Source organism: Amblyraja radiata, chromosome 25 (genome assembly GCF_010909765.2).
Source record: "Amblyraja radiata isolate CabotCenter1 chromosome 25, sAmbRad1.1.pri, whole genome shotgun sequence".
NCBI classification, from domain to species: domain Eukaryota; kingdom Metazoa; phylum Chordata; class Chondrichthyes; order Rajiformes; family Rajidae; genus Amblyraja; species Amblyraja radiata.
The window spans coordinates 33776819-33787418 of record NC_045980.1 but is presented as its reverse complement, the minus strand read 5'-3'; positions in this window follow the sequence as shown (position 1 = coordinate 33787418).

Genomic DNA, 10600 nt, shown 5'->3' with positions numbered 1-10600 from the left:
TTTTCTAAGTCCCTACCTGGTCGGAGGGGTTGCCTTCCTCCGAGCAGCGTCTTCGACCTGTCCTCGCGGCCTACCAGCGGGTCCTGGAGCGACGTTTCCCTGAGGGGACCTGGCCAGAACATCGGCGTTGGCGGCGGCGCAGAACGTCGGCATTGGCAGCGGCGCAGCGCTGGAGCGCTATTGCGGAGCGGGCGATGCCTTTCCTGGGTCGCCGCACTGGGACTCCAGTATGCTTGGTACCGCCGAGGAAAACATCGTGGTGCCGCGGTTCTGCGGAGCGGCCAGCTGCGACGTTGAACTTACATCTCGCCGAGATCACCAGTGTGCGGAGCTCCGTCCGGCGCGGTCTGTTGGCTTGGAAGCCGCAGGCTTCGGTGGGAAGGCGGCCGTTCCTGGCACCCCAAGCTGCTGGGGGTTCTCCCGACGCCGGAGTACCATCACCCGGCGAGAACATCGGGCGCCGTGGTGGCGACTGTGGAAGCCTCAATAGGCCCGACTATGGGTGGACAAGAGGATGGGGACTGGACTTTGTGCCTTCCCCCACAGTGGGAATCACTGTGGGGGGATGTTTTGGTGTTGAATTTCTTTATGAATACTGTGTTGTATTTTTATTAGTGTGCTGCAAGGACATCAGAATTTCCCCTGAATAAGGGGATTAATAAAGTAATCAATCAATCAATCAATAACAGCGCCAGAGACCCGGGTTCAATCCTGGCTACTGGTGCTTGTCTGTATGGAGTTTGTATGTTCTCCCCGTGACCCGCGTGTGTCTTCAGATTCCTCCCACACTCCACAGACGTACAGGTTTGTAGGTTAATTAGCCTGGTATAAATGTAAAAATTGTCCCTCGGATGTGCGGGTAGCGCTGGTCGGTGCAGACTCAGTGGGCCGAAGGGCCTGTTTCTGCATTGTATATCTAAACTAAGCATCGAGTCATACTTCTTCAGTCTGAAGAAGGGTTTCGGCCCGAAACGTTGCCTATTTCCTTCGCTCCATAGATGCTGCCGCACCTGCTGAGTTTCTCCAGCACTTTTGTCTACACTAGAGTCATACAGTGAGGAAACAGGCCCTTCGGCTCAACTTACCCACAGCGACCAACATGTCCCATCTATAGTCCCACCTGCCTGCGTTTGGCCTCTATCCCGCTCCATATTCTATCCATGTACCTGTCGAAATGTTTCTTAAACGTTGCGATAGCAATTCATTTGAACGACAGGAAGATGAAAGCAGGTTTGCTGTTCTCTGCACAAACTTTCACAAACAGATGTCACGGCATTCATCTCTTCATGGCTTGCATTTTAAATAATTGCTGCAGGAAATTAAAGTGAGCTTAAATGTGAATTCTTTTGCATGAAATTTGCACCATAGATGCAGATTTTCATGTATGCAAAATTTTCTTCAGCTGCTAGCGACAGTCACCGCACGGAAGATGCCCTTCGGCCCAATAAGCTCATACTAACCATCTGGATCTGTGTTCATTTTGTATTGTTCCTTTAGTAAGCATGTAAACATGCAGGTACAGCAGGCGGTGAAGGAAGCAAGTGGCATGTTGGTCTTCATAACAAGAGGATTGAGTATAGGAGCAAAGAGGTCCTTCTGCAGTTGTACAGGGCCCTAGTGAGACCCCACCTGGAGTATTGTGTGCAGTTTTGGTCTCCAAATTTGAGGAAGGACATTCTTGCTCTTGAGGAAGTGCAGCGTAGGTTCACCAGGTTAATTCCCAGGATGACGGGACTGTCATATTTTGATAGAATGGAGCGGCTGGGCTTGTATACTCTGGAATTTAGAAGGATATCTTATTGAAACATATAAGATTATTAAGGGTTTGGACACACTAGAGGCAGGAAACATGTTCCCGATGTTGGGGGAGTCCAGAACCAGGGGCCACAGTTTAAGAATAAGGGATAAGCCATTTAGAATGGAGATGAGGAAAAACGTTTTCACACAGAAAGTTGTGAGTGTGGAATTCTCTGCCTCAGAGGGCGGTGGAGGCCGGTTTTCTGGATGCTTTCAAGAGAGAGCTAGATAGGGCTCTTAAAGATAGCGGAGTCAGGGGATATGGGGAGAAGGCAATACCCGTAGTCAGGATCGAACCCGGGCCTCCGGCGCTGTAAGGCAGCAGCTCTACCGCTGCGCAACGCTGCCGCCCCAAACATGGCGAGGCGAAGAGGCACCCAAAGTGCTGGAGTAACTCGGGGGTTAGGCAGCATCGCTGGAGAACATGGATCAGTGACGTTTTGAGTCACAGCAGTTGTACGGGGCCCTAGTGAGACCCCACCTGGAGTATTGTGTGCAGTTTTGGTCTCCCAATTTGAGGATGAAAGGTACCGACCCGCAACGTCACCTCTCCACCTTCTGCAGAGAGGCTGCCTGACCCGCTGAGTTATTCCAGCATTTTGTGTCTCTCATCGCCTCTCCACGTTCTCCAGAGATGCTGCCCGACTGGAGTTCATCGCCACAGAGGCCTGTGGGGTCCAAGTCAATGGATATTTGTAAGGCAGAGATAGATAGATCAGATTCTTGATTACTATGGGTGTCAGAGGTTGTGGGGAGAAGGCAGGAGAATGGGGTTAGGAGGGAGAGATAGATCAGCCATGATTGAATGGTGGAGTAGACTTGATGGGCCGAATGGCCTAATTCTACTCCTATTCCTCATGACATTATGTTCTTATGACCTTATGGCCACCTCAGTATTGACTAAGCTCCAAGGTGAAGATCTATGGCAAATTAATCCCGAGTGTGTGCTTACATAAGAGACTCTTATGAGGCAGCGACTCCGGCAAATCCCTTCGATGGTGGGGAGGTGAGAAGCCGTGATGGACCGGGGCAGTGTCGGTCACTTTTCAGCAGCCTTGCAGAACTAGGCCTTGATGCAACCGGTCGATGTACTCTCTGCTGTACACCTTCACTCTAACAGCAAGGATCGAGTCTCATCAATACCCGTGGATCCAGGGCCCCGAATTACAAGTTCATTTGCTTACCTCTTTGCACAGCACTTGCCTCCTTGCAAACTCTTATCATGGGAATCAATACGCTGGGACGCAAGCCAACTTGCACTGTCCTAATTGCTTTCAAGGTTAATATTTAGTTTCACCTACAAACAAAAATACAATGGTATTATGCGTCTTGCTGGACCATATAGGGCTGTGTTTCGTTCCAATGGGTCAGCATGGGCATAACATAGAAAGATAGAAACATAGAAAATAGGTGCAGGAGTAGGCCATTCGGCCCTTCGAGCCTGCACCGCCATTCAATATGATCATGGCTGATCATCCAACTCAGTATCCTGTACCTGCCTTCTCTCCATACCCCCTGATCCCTTTAGCCACAAGCAGGGCCGGATTAAGACCCATAGAGGCCCTGAGCACTTAAAAGATTTTGGTGCCCCCATATATATGTAAATCAAAATATAAACAATAATAAACCATAAAATAAAATTTTATTTTTCAAAATGAAACAAAACTAACAGTAAGATGGAAAATAATGTTTAGTTTTGTATACTTCCGATCATATAAACCAATTCGAATATTATTTTAGCAAGTTTAAAGTGATTTCTTTTGTGCCGTAAACCATTTACCATTTCTGTGGTACCCCCCTTCCCTTGATGCCCTAAGCATGTGCTTATTTTGCTTAATGGTTAATCCAGCCCTGGCCACAAGGGCCACATCTAACTCCCTCTTAAATATAGCCAATGAACTGGCCTCAACTACCCTCTATGGCAGAGAATTCCAGAGATTCATCACTCTCTGTGTGAAAAATATTTTCCTCATCTCGGTCCTAAAAGATTTCCCCCTTATCCTTAAACTGTGACCCCTTGTCCTGGACTTCCCCAACATCGGGAACAATCTTCCTGCATCCAGCCTGTCCAACCCCTTAAGAATTTTGTAAGTTTCTATAAGAACGTAGGGGCCGCCCAGAACTAAAATTGACCCAGCGGGGGGAGGGAGGGGCGGGGTTCACCGCGGTGAGAAGATAAAACTATACGAAGAACTTTAGAATCTTTGTGGGCACCAGAAACGTGGGCACGGCCTTACCGAGGTCTGCGGTGTGGTTTGACAGGATTGCCTGCAAAAAACATTTCACTGCACCTCGGCACAGGTGTCAATAAAGTGGCAGTGAATTACCGAGTCGTGCATCATGAGGCGCCACAGAGGCGCGGCGGTACGGCGCTTACAGCACCGTTAACTGTGCAAGCCCTGGTCGTTCTGCCAACTGGATAGCGCGCAACAAAAGCTTTTCACTGTACCGAGGTACACGCAACAATAAACTAAACTGAACAGACAGCGCCCGTAGTCGGGATCGAACTCGTGTCCGTGGAGCTGTAAGGCAGCGACTCTACTGCTCCGCCGCCCTGCCGCCCAGATAGTTGCTAAGTACATATGTCATAGAAGTGAAATGAGGCCATTTGGCCCATTGAGTCCCCTCTGTCACAGCTGATCTATTCTTCCCTCTCAACCCCATTCTCCCGCCTTCTTCCCATAACTCTTGGCACCCGCACTAATCGAGAGCCTGTCAATCTCCGCTTTAAAAATAACCAATGGCCTGGCCTCCACCCCAGTCTTTGGCAGTGGAGATCGCTGGTCGGCAAGGACTTGGTGGGCCAAAGGGCCCGTTACCATGCTGTATCTCTAAAGTCTACAGCTAAAGCCTAGACTAAATAGACCATAGACAATAGGTGCAGGAGTAGGCCATTCGGCCCTTCGAGCCAGCACCGCCATTCAATGTGATCATGGCTGATCTTCCCCAATCAGTACCCCGTTCCTGCCTTCTCCTCATATCCCCTGACTCCGCTATCTTTAAGAGCCCTATCTAGCTCTCTCTTGACAGCATCCAGAGGACCGGCCTGAGGCAGAGAATTCCACAGACTCACAACTCTCAGGGGCAGGGGAATAAAACTTTGTAATAAATACATTTTTGTGATAAATGAATTTCACTGAAATAGTTCAAGAAGCACCGCTCTAAACTAAGCTAAACTAATATTGGCATTTAAGAAAGGTACATGTGGATGTGGATTGCAAGTATGTTGGACACCGCTCATCTTGAGGAAATGCGATTCCTCCTAATGGATAAATCAGACCAATTCATAACGAGTTGGTCTCCATTCGTCGTTTTTTTGGAATCATATGGTGCAACACAATTGTAAAAAATAACTGTTTCAGGACTGGACGAGGGTTGGTCAAGATTATAAATAATGATCTCCTTTTCTTTTTTTATTTTCTTTTCTTTTCTCTATTCTCTCTCTCAACTTTCTTCATTTACTCGTTTTCTTTTTTCACACACTATATATTTCACATCTTTCTATCCTTTACTATCTAACTTCTTTTTCTTATTCTAATCTTTTTTCAGTGTAATAAAAAAAAAAAGAAGTTGTACATAAAATGTATTATGAAAATATATATTAGGCACTTTGGTGCCATATGACTGTACTTACTTCTAATAAAATAAAATATTAAAAAAAAAAAAAAAAAAGAAAGGTACATGGATATGCAGAGAATGGAGGGACATAGTCTATGTGCAGACAGACAAAGTTAGTATATCTTGGCATCATGGTTGGCACAGACATCTTGTTCCCCGGGCTGTTCTTTTATGTGTTCTCTGAAGTGCAGTCAATGCCGTGACGCAGGTGATAACAGTAGCTCATTTGTATCGGTCAAGTTACCATGCACTAAATTGGAAATTGGCCAGATAATCAATTTTTAGAGTCATGGAGTCATACTGCGTGCAAACAGGCCCTTCGGCCCAACTTGCCCATACTGGCCTAAAATGTCTCAGCTACACTGTCCGCGTTTAGCCCATATCCCGCCAAACCTGTCCTATGCATGTACCCGTCTAACTGTTTCTTAAACGTTGGGATAGTCCCAGCCTCAACTACCTCCTCTGGCAGCTCATTCCATACATCCACCACCCTTTGTGTGAAAAAGTTACCCCTCAGATTCCTATTAAGTTTTTTCCCCTTTCATAGAAACATAGAAACATAGAAAATAGGTGCAGGAGTAGGCCATTCGGCCCTTCGAGCCTGCACCGCCATTCAATATGATCATGGCTGATCATCCAACTCAGTATCCTGTACCTGCCATCTCTCCATACCCCCTGATCCCTTTAGCCACAAGGGCCACATCTAACTCCCTCTTAAATATAGCCAATGAACTGGCCTCAACTACCTTCTGTGGCAGAGAGTTCCAGAGATTCACCACTCTCTGTGTGAAAAATGTTTTTCTCATCTCGGTTCACCTTATGCCTATGTCCTCTGGTCCTCGATTCCCGTACGCTGGGCAAGAGACTCTGTGCGTCTATCCGATCTATTCCTCTCATGATTTTATACCCCTCTATAAGATCCCCACTCATCCTCCTGCGCTCCAGGGAATAGAGTCCCAGCCTGCCCGCGTTTGGCCCATTTCCCTCCAAACCTGTCCTATCCATGTACCTGTCTAACTGTTTCTTAAACGTTGGGATAGTCCCAGCCTCAACTACCTCCTCTGGCAGCTCGTTCCATACACCCACCACCCTTTGTGCGAAAAAGTTACCCCTCAGATTCCTATTCATTTTTTTCTCCCCTTTCACCTTTAAACCTATGTCCTCTGGTCCTCGATTCCCCTACTCTGGGCAAGAGACTCTGTGCGTCTGTCTACCCGATCTATTCCTCTCATGATTTTGTACACATTTATATAATGATTGGGGCAGACAAATCTTCCACATAAAATCAGTTCAGGGACAGAACATGCTGACTACAGATGCTATCTGTATAGAATATGTACGTTCTCTCCGTGACCTGCGTGGTTTTTTTCCCCCCCGAGATCTTCGGTTTCCTCCCACTCTCCAAAGACGTACAGGTTTATAGGTTATTTGGCTTCGGTATAAATATAAAATTTGTCGCTAGTGTGGGATAGTGTTATGGTGCGGGGATTGCTGGCTGGTGCAGGCTGTGTGGGCCGAAGGGTCTGTTTCCCTGCTGTATCTCTAAACTAAACTACACTATTAAGACTGTAAAATGGGGCCACAATGATGCCTCTTGTATATGGACTCGGTGGACTGATCTGTGCGTACTGCTCTAACTGCGGGGCAGTTGTGTTGATGTACAGGGATAGTCTAGCTGAGCTGTAGGAAAACATGTATTCCACTGAACCTGGTACACATCACAATAAATAAACCATTGACTATTGACCATGCAGAGGGCAGGGGAGCCTGCAGTCTTACAAACATAATTTGGACAATGTGTGGATGGCAGGCAGTGAAGGAGTTAATCAAACTGTGCTCCCTGCCTCCCCGCATTAATGTTTCACGACTGTACCATCTGTCTGCCGAGACCATTTTACTCCGTTAATCCACCGGGTTATTTTCCATCCCTGGGGAATAACTCCTCCTGGAAAAGGGGCACAGTCACGCCCTACAATCCCTCACACATCCTGGCATTCGCAGAGACCCTTCGCACTATCCTCGACCGGGCTTTGCTGGCTTTGCCTTGAGCTAAACGTTATTCCCTTTATCATGTATCTGCACACAGTGAATGGCTCGATTGCAATCATGCTTTGTCTTTCCGCTGACTGGTTAGCACGCAACAAAAGCTGTTCACTGCACCTCGGTACACGTGATGACAAACTGAACTGAACTGAAAGAAGGACTGGGATAAGGACAGATTCCCTCTCTCCTCAGACCTTAGATTTCCGGCACGGTGGCGCAGCGGTAGAGTTGCAGCCTTACACCGCTTGCAGCGCCGGAGACCCGGGATTCCATCCTGACTACGGGCGCTGTCTGTGCGGAGTTTGTACGTTCTCCCCGTGACCTGCGTGGGTTTTCTCCGAGATCTTCAGTCTCCTCCCACACTCCAAAGACGTGCAGGTTTGTAGGTTAATTGGCTTGGTATAAATGTAAAAATTGTCCCCAGGGTGTGTAGGATAGTGTTAGTGTGCGGGGATCGCTGGTCGGCGTGGACCCGGTGGGCCGAAGGGCCTGTTTCCGCGCTGTATCTCTAAATATAAACTAAAAACTAAATTGCCTCTAAATATGATGCTCAGATATTCACATAATCCAATCTATTTTAATAACTGATTGGCTCCATTCCCACTACCATCTCCTTTCATCTTTGAGAACAGTTAGAGTCAAAGAGTGATCCAGCGTGGAAACAGGCCCTTCAGCCCAACTTGCCCACACTTGCCAACATGTCCCATCCACACTGGTCCCATCTGCCTGCGTTTGGTCCATATCCCTCCAAACCTGTCCTATCCATGTGTCAGAAGGAACTGCAGATGCTGGTCGACACAGCCAGCGGCGATCGCTGGTCGGAGCGGACTCGGTGGGCTGAAGGGCCTGTTTCCACGCTGCATCTCTAAACCTCTTCTTCTTATCGAGTCCACACACACACACACAAGATGTGAAGTTGTTCAGCCAGAGCTGAGCACACATTCTCCGCATCTGCACACGACGGTGTCTGTCTTGTCGCTTCTTGTGCGCGTGCTGGTGGAAAGATCGGTGGAATCAGGGCCGCAACGTGAATGCTCTTTCCTTGACCCCCATCTCTAAACCAAATGACTCTGCTACATGCTGGCTATTTCAGTGTAAATATCCCCCACGTGATATGTGCCGCCTGACCAGATTCCACAGCATGACGTTACAATTATTTTACTAATTGGGGGAAAAAAACGTCAGGCAGAGGCAAAACAGGGTAGACTTGACCATGGAGATTGGTCATGCACAGTGCCTCTGCTGGCTTATATAATGTCAGCTGAATTAAATGATGTTCCGCTTGATGCTTCATCTTCTCCATGCAACGGAAACAGCGAGAATGCAACAAGATCAATGTTTCAAATTGCAATCGGCCTTTAACTTGATCGGAAGGATTGATTTTTAATCTCCAGCATCTGCCGAATCCAGAGGCTGTAACAGGCGTAGCAATCTGTCAAAGCTTTTTCCAGAGATACTGCCTGCCCTGCTGAGTTACTCCAGCACTTTGTGTCCGTTTAGTTTAGAGATACTAAAGGGCCTGTTCCACTTTCACGACCTAATTCACGACCTCTGCCGAGCTTGCCATTGAATTATACTCGCAGCATGGTCGTCACGAGGTCGTAGGTAGGTCGTAGCAGGCCGTGGCGCTAGTCGTAGGTACTCGAGGCATCAATTAGGTAGGGGCGTTTTTTCTAGCCTGATGAAAAATGTCCACGAGTAAAAAAGGTCATGAATTAGGTCTTGGAAGTGGGACAAGCCCTTAAGGCACGTATGTTCATCGGTAGACCACAATTGGCTTCTGTAAATTGCTCCACAATTGTGAAGGGGGCGGATGGAAGAGTGGGATAGCGGAGTCAGGGGATGTGGGGAGAAGGCAGGAACAGGGTACTGATTTTGGATGATCAGCCATGATCACATTGAAGGGATCTGGCTCGAAAGGCCGAATGACCTACTCCTGCACCTATTGTCTATTGCAATCACAGCGCCAGAGACCCGGGTTCGATCCCGACTACGGGTGCTGTCTGTACAGATTTTGTACGTTCTCCCCGTGACCTGCGTGGGTTTTCTGCAGGTGCTCTGGTTTCCTCCCACGCTCCAAAGACGTACAAGTTTGTAGGTTAATTGGCTTGGTGTAAATTTCAAATTGTCACTAGTGTGTGTAGGATAGTGTTAGTGTGCGGGGATCGCTGGTCGGCGCGGACTCGGTGGGCCGACGGGTCTGTTTCCGCGCTGTGTCTCCAGACTAAGGTTCGATTCTGACCCTGGGGCGCTGTCTGTGCGTTGAATCTGCGCGTTCTCCCGGTGACCACATGGGTTTTCTCCGGGCGTTCCGGTTTCATAGAAACATAGAAATTAGGTGCAGGAGTAGGCTATTCGGCCTTTCGAGCCTGCACCGCCATTCAATATGATCATGGCTGATCATCCAACTCAGCATCCCGTACCTGCCTTCTCTCCATACCCCCTGATCCCTTTAGCCACAAGGGCCACATCTAACTCCCTCTTAAATATAGCCAATGAACTGGCCTCAACTACCATCTGTGGCAGGGAGTTCCAGAGATTCACCACTCTCTGCGTGAAAAATGTTTTTCTCATCTCGGTTCTAAAGGATTTCCCCCTTATCCTTAAACCGTGACCCCTTGTCCTGGACATCCCCAACATCGGGAACAATCTTCCTGCATCTAGCCTGTCCAATCCCTTAAGAATTTTGTAAGTTTCTATAAGATCCCCCCTCAATCTCCTAAATTCTAGCGAGTACAATCCAAGTCTATCCAGTCTTTCTGCATAAGAAAGTCCTGACATCCCAGGAATCAGTCTGGTGAACCTTCTCTGTACTCCCTCTATGGCAATAATGTCCTTCCTCAGATTTGGAGACCAAAACTGAACGCAATACTCCAGGTGTGGTCTCCCACATCCCAAAGACGTGCAGGTTTGTCGGTTGACTGTAAATTGCCCCCTAGGGAATTGGATGTGAAAATGGGATAACATAGAACTGGTGTGAACGGGTGATCGATGGTCGGCGCGGACTCGATGGGCCGAAGGGCCCCTTCCCATGCCGTGTCCTTCAGTCAAAATCAAGAGGCGGGATGAGGATAATGAAATCAAAGAGCCAATAATGTTGTTAGCTTGCCTCAGAACATTTATTCATCATATTTGAAATATA